Genomic DNA, 7,605 nt, shown 5'->3' with positions numbered 1-7,605 from the left:
AATTAACACTCATCATTCACTCCATTTCACTTCCAAATCTCTTTCTAATTCTCTCTCAACACACCCACACTATTATGAACGTATTTTTCCAGTAGTTAATCATCATCTTCATCAAAAATCACTTCAAGAATCAAGCTATAATCATCATAGGAAGAACACTTCAAGAATACTTCAAAAATCCCTTCAAGTTTACTAATTTACTTCCAAGTTTTCTAATCCATTCCAAGTAATCATCTAAGATCAAGAAACCTTTGTTATATACAGTAGGTTATCTTTCTTATTCAAGGTAATATTCATATTCAAACTTTGATTCAATTTCTATAAATATAAACTATCTTAATTCGAGCAAAAATCTTACTTGAACTTGTTTTTGTGTCATGATCCTACTTCAAGAACTTTCAAGCCATCCAAGATCCTTTGAAGCTAGATCATTTCTTGTCACTTCCAGTAGGTTTACCTACTAAACTTGAGGTAGTAATGATGTTCATAACATCATTCGATTCATATATATAAAACTATCTTATTCGAAGGTTTAAACTCGTAATCACTAGAACATAGTTTAGTTAATTCTAAACTTGTTCGCAAACAAAAGTTAATCCTTCTAACTTGACTTTTAAAATTAACTAAACACATGTTCTATATCTATATGATATGCTAACTTAATGATTTAAAACCTGGAAACACGAAAAACACCGTAAAACCGGATTTACGCCGTCGTAGTAACACCGCGGGCTGTTTTGGGTTAGTTAATTAAAAACTATGATAAACTTTGATTTAAAAGTTGTTATTCTGAGAAAATGATTTTTATTATGAACATGAAACTATATCCAAAAATTATGGTTAAACTCAAAGTGGAAGTATGTTTTCTAAAATGGTCATCTAGACGTCGTTCTTTCGACTGAAATGACTACCTTTACAAAAACGACTTGTAACTTATTTTTCCGACTATAAACCTATACTTTTTCTGTTTAGATTCATAAAATACAGTTCAATATGAAACCATAGCAATTTGATTCATTCAAAACGGATTTAAAATGAAGAAGTTATGGGTAAAACAAGATTGGATAATTTTTCTCATTTTAGCTACGTGAAAATTGGTAACAAATCTATTCCAACCATAACTTAATCAACTTGTATTGTATATTATGTAATCTTGAGATACCATAGACACGTATACAATGTTTCGACCTATCATGTCGACACATCTATATATATTTCGAAACAACCATAGACACTCTATATGTGAATGTTGGAGTTAGCTGTACAGGGTTGAGGTTGATTCCAAAATATATATAGTTTGAGTTGTGATCAATACTGAGATACGTATACACTGGGTCGTGGATTGATTCAAGATAATATTTATTGATTTATTTCTGTACATCTAACTGTGGACAACTAGTTGTAGGTTACTAACGAGGACAGCTGACTTAATAAACTTAAAACATCAAAATATATTAAAAGTGTTGTAAATATATTTTGAACATACTTTAATATATATGTATATATTGTTATAGGTTCGTGAATCAACAGTGGCCAAGTCTTACTTCTCGACGAAGTAAAAATCTGTGAAAGTGAGTTATAGTCCCACTTTTAAAATCTAATATTTTTGGGATGAGAATACATGCAGGTTTTATAAATGATTTACAAAATAGACACAAGTACGTGAAACTACATTCTATGGTTGAATTATCGAAATCGAATATGCCCCTTTTTATTAAGTCTGGTAATCTAAGAATTAGGGAACAGACACCCTAATTGACGCGAATCCTAAAGATAGATCTATTGGGCTTAACAAACCCCATCCAAAGTACCGGATGCTTTAGTACTTCGAAAATTATATCATATCCGAAGGGTGTCCCGGAATGATGGGGATATTCTTATATATGCATCTTGTTAATGTCGGTTACCAGGTGTTCACCATATGAATGATTTTTATCTCTATGTATGGGATATGTATTGAAATATGAAATCTTGTGGTCTATTATTATGATTTGATATATATAGGTTAAACCTATAACTCACCAACATTTTTGTTGACGTTTTAAAGCATGTTTATTCTCAGGTGATTATTAAGAGCTTCCGCTGTCGCATACTTAAATAAGGACGAGATTTGGAGTCCATGCTTGTATGATATTGTGTAAAAACTGCATTCAAGAAACTTATTTTGTTGTAACATATTTGTATTGTAAACCATTATGTAATGGTCGTGTGTAAACAGGATATTTTAGATTATCATTATTTGATAATCTACGTAAAACTTTTAAACCTTTATTGATGAAATAAAGGTTATGGTTTGTTTTAAAATGAATGCAGTCTTTGAAAAACGTCTCATATAGAGGTCAAAACCTCGCAACGAAATCAATTAATATGGAACGTTTATAATCAATAAGAACGGAACATTTCAGTTGGTATCAGAGCGTTGGTCTTAGAGAACCAGAATTTTGCATTAGTGTGTCTTATGTAGTTTGTTAGGATGCATTAGTGAGTCTGGACTTCGACCGTGTTTACTTGAAAAATGATTGCTTAACAAATTTTGTTGGAAACTATATATTTTTAACATGTGAATATTATGTGATATATTAATCTCTTAACGCGTTTGATATTATGTGATAGATGTCTACCTCTAGAACAAGTCCCATTGACTCACCTAATAATAATGAAGAGTCAAATGTAAATTGGAATGATTCGTGGACTGATTCACAAGTTCTCGAAGAGGAACCGGAAGAAGAGTCGGAACCAGAAGAAGAATCGGAACCAGAAGAAGAATCGGAACCGGATGAAGAAATAGAACCGGTGGGGGAAATAATAAAACGGTTAAGTAAAAGAAAATCCTCAACCAACCGACCAAGGTTAATTATGGTCAATGGTGTTTCCGCTAAGGAAGCAAAATATTGGGAGGACTACCAATTCTCCGATGAATCGGATTCCGACTAGAATTCCGATGATGTTATAGAAATTACCCCAACTGAATTTAAAAAGGCAAAAGAAAATAATAAGGGAAAGGGCATAAAAATAGAGAAATCTAATTCCAACCCCGATGAACTTTATATGTATCGTCAACCCCCGAAGTCCTTAAGTTGTAACAATGACCCGGGAACCTCTAAACCACCAGGTTTTTCTAAACCAATGTGGAAAATAACGGCTCGTATTAGGGGAACATCATATATCCCTAGAAACTTGGGAAAACGGACCAAAACCAAAGAAGAAGAAACAAGCGAGTCGGAATAAGATAGTTGTATTCGTGTGGTGTAATATATGTAATATAGTGTGCTTATGCTTTATGATATATGTAAAAATTGCTTGTATTAATAAGTATTTTTTTATGAATCTAACTCTTGTCTATTTTACAGTATAAAAACACAAAATGGATAGACAACCCAATATTTTAAGAGACCTACCCGGAGACATGATTGATGAAATCTTGTCTAGAGTCGGTCAGAATTCCTCGGCACAACTATTTAAGGCGAGATCAGTTTGTAAGACATTCAAAGAACGTTCCAAGAATGATTTGGTTTATAAAAGGCTTTCGTTCGGAAGATGGGGGATATCACATTGGGAAATCCATAAGTTACGATGTGTTTACTTTGACGCATATATTGCGGGGAACCCAAATGCTATTTTACGCAACGGGTTAAGAAATTATTTTGACTCAGTATATCCAAATATAGGACTTCGTGATTTAGAAAAAGCGGCTAACATGCAACATAAAGAAGCATGTTATGCTTACGGATTAGTAATGTTCGCTTCTCACCAAAGTGAGAACAAGAACATCGGGCTACAACTATTAAACAAAACGTTCCCTCAAGTGACGGAGTCGGTAATTGGGGTAAGAAATGAGGTTTTTAGGTTATTACGAGACTGTTGGTCATTACGTAACCCTCGTCCCTTTGACGACGTTACAACACGCTGTCTTATCAACGGCCATAACGGTTATGTTCCACAAGACCAAGGATGGGAAGTAATCCTAGTAAAACCAGAATGCATGACTTGTTTCTGGACGTATGAATTACGTGTCTTTATTGCCTTTGCTGAACGACTTGTGTACTAGCTAGAATTATCTTCACAACCATCTTGTATCAAATTTATTGTGTGCTATATTTCATGCTATATGTAAAATAAGCGGTATTGTAAGTTTGTAAAATATTGTGTAAAAGTTTGAACGCGAAATATTATTATAATCAGTTTTTCATATAGAATTGTAGTAGTTGAATTGTATATTAGCTACTAAGTATGAACTTAAAGGGTAGGTACTACCCGAATTTAAACTTATAAAACGCTAATATGAAGAAAAAGCTTTTATAAATGAGTTCATATTATGCTACGAAATACTATTAACTACTCTTAATATTCTGTATGATTAACTTGTTCCATTTAACTATTTTGAAGGAAATGGCACCGACTACTCGACACACCGTGAATATGAATGAAGAGGAATTCCGTACTTTTCTAGCTTCAAACATAGCCGCAGTACAGGCTGCGCTATATACCAACAATAACCTTGGATCTGGCAGTACAGGAAATCGTGTAGGATGCACCTACAAAGAATTCACTGCCTGCAAACCATTGGAATTTGATGGAACCGAAGGACCGATCGGATTGAAACGGTGGACCGAGAAGGTCGAATCGGTGTTTGCCATAAGTAAGTGTACTGAAGAGGACAAAGTGAAGTACGCTACGCATACCTTTACAGGTTCTGCGTTAACATGGTGGAATACCTATCTAGAGCAAGTGGGACAAGATGATGCGTACGCACTACCGTGGTCAGCATTCAAGCACTTGATGAACGAGAAGTACCGTCCCAGAACCGAGGTCAATAAGCTCAAGACAGAACTTAGAGGGTTACGAACCCAAGGATTTGATATTACCACGTATGAAAGACGATTCACAGAATTGTGCCTATTGTGTCCGGGAGCATTCGAAGATGAGGAAGAGAAGATCGACGCGTTTGTGAAAGGATTACCAGAAAGAATCCAAGAAGATATAAGTTCACACGAGCTCACCTCCATACAACAGGCATGTAGAATGGCTCACAAACTAGTGAACCAGATTGAAGAAAGAATTAAAGAACAGACTGCTGAAGAGGCCAATGTGAAGCAAGTCAAAAGAAAGTGGGAGGAAAACGGTGATAAGAATCACCAATACAATAACAACAGCAATTATAACAATAATCGCAACAACTATCTTAACAATCGCAACATCAATCGCAACTACAACAAACTGCCCAACAACAACAACAACAACAACAGCAACCACAACAATCATCTTAACAACAATAATAACCGCAACAACAACAACAATCAGAAGCAGCTATGCCAAAGGTGTGAAAAGTATCACTCGGGGTTCTGCACCAAATTTTGCAACAAGTGTAAAAGAAATGGTCATAGCGCGGCGAAGTGTGATGTCTACGGACCAGGGGTTAACAGAACGAAAGGAACAAATGGTGTCAGAACAAGTAATGGCGGAGCAAGTAGTGTCGGAGCAAGTTATGCCATTGTAGTTTGTTATAAATGTGGAAAACCGGGCCACATTATTAGAAATTTCCCGAACCAGGAGAACACGAATGGACAAGGCCGCGGAAGAGTTTTCAATATTAATGCGGCAGAGGCACAGGAAGACCCGGAGCTTGTTACGGGTACGTTTCTTATTGACAATAAATCTGCTTACGTTTTATTTGATTCGGGTGCGGATAGAAGCTATATGAGTAGAGATTTTTGTGCTAAATTAAGTTGTCCATTGACGCCTTTGGATAGTAAATTTTTACTCGAATTAGCAAATGGTAAATTAATTTCAGCAGATAATATATGTCAGAATCGAGAAATTAAACTGGTTAGCGAAACATTTAAGATTGATTTGATACCAGTAGAGTTAGGGAGTTTTGATGTGATAATCGGTATGGACTGGTTGAAAGAAGTGAAAGCAGAGATCGTTTGTTACAAAAATGCAATTCGCATTATACGAGAAAAAGGAAAACCCTTAATGGTGTACGGAGAAAAGGGCAACACGAAGCTACATCTTATTAGTAATTTGAAGGCATAAAAACTAATAAGAAAAGGTTGCTATGCTGTTCTAGCACACGTCGAGAAAGTACAAACTGAAGAAAAGAGCATCAATGATGTTCCCATTGCAAAAGAATTTCCCGATGTATTTCCGAAAGAATTACCGGGATTACCCCCACAGCGATCCGTTGAATTTCAAATAGATCTTGTACCAGGAGCTGCACCAATAGCTCGTGCTCCTTACAGACTCGCACCCAACGAGATGAAAGAACTGCAAAGCCAATTACAAGAACTTTTAGAGCGTGGTTTCATTCAACCAAGCACATCACCGTGGGGAGCTCCTGTTTTGTTTGTCAAGAAGAAAGATGGTACATTCAGGTTGTGTATCGACTACCGAGAGTTGAACAAAATTACCATCAAGAACCGCTACCCACTACCGAGAATCGACGACTTATTTGATCAACTACAAGGCTCGTCTGTTTATTCAAAGATTGACTTACGTTCCGGGTATCATCAAATGCTGGTGAAAGAAGATGATATTCCAAAGACTGCTTTCAGAACACGTTACGGTCATTACGAGTTTATGGTCATGCCGTTTGGTTTAACTAATGCACCAGCTGTGTTCATGGACCTTATGAACCGAGTGTGTGGACCATACCTTGACAAGTTTGTCATTATTTTCATTGATGACATACTTATTTACTCAAAGAATGACTAAGAACACGGTGAACATTTGAGAAAGGTGTTAGAAGTATTGAGGAAGGAAGAATTGTACGCTAAGTTTTCAAAGTGTGCATTTTGGTTGGAAGAAGTTCAATTCCTCGGTCACATAGTGAACAAAGAAGGTATTAAGGTGGATCCGGAAAAGATAGAAAATGTTGAAAAGTGGGAAACCCCGAAAACTCCGAAACACATACGCCAGTTTTTAGGACTAGCTGGTTACTACAGAAGGTTCATCCAAGACTTTTCCAGAATAGCAAAACCCTTGACTGCATTAACGCATAAAGGGAAGAAATTTGAATGGAATGATGAACAAGAGAAAGCGTTTCAGTTATTGAAGAAAAAGCTAACTACGACACCTATATTGTCATTGCCTGAAGGGAATGATGATTTTGTGATTTATTGTGACGCATCAAAGCAAGGTCTCGGTTGTGTATTAATGCAACGAACGAAGGTGATTGCTTATGCGTCTAGACAATTGAAGATTCACGAACAAAATTATACGACGCATGATTTGGAATTAGGCGCGGTTGTTTTTGCATTAAAGACTTGGAGGCACTACTTATATGGGGTCAAAAGTATTATATATACCGACCACAAAAGTATTCAACACATATTTAATCAGAAACAACTGAATATGAGGCAGCGTAGGTGGATTGAATTATTGAATGATTACGAATTTGAGATTCGTTACCACCCGGGAAAGGCAAATGTGGTAGCCGATGCCTTGAGCAGGAAGGACAGAGAACCTATTCGAGTAAAATCTATGAATATAATGATTCATAATAACCTTACTACTCAAATAAAGGAGGCGCAACAAGGAGTTTTAAAAGAAGGAAATTTAAAGGATGAAATACCCAAAGGATCGGAGAAGCATCTTAATATTCGG

The sequence above is a fragment of the Rutidosis leptorrhynchoides genome, chromosome 7 (assembly GCF_046630445.1).
Source record: "Rutidosis leptorrhynchoides isolate AG116_Rl617_1_P2 chromosome 7, CSIRO_AGI_Rlap_v1, whole genome shotgun sequence".
In the NCBI taxonomy this organism is placed as follows: domain Eukaryota; kingdom Viridiplantae; phylum Streptophyta; class Magnoliopsida; order Asterales; family Asteraceae; genus Rutidosis; species Rutidosis leptorrhynchoides.
The sequence above is the reverse complement of the archived record's forward strand: the minus strand, read 5'-3'. Positions refer to the sequence as shown.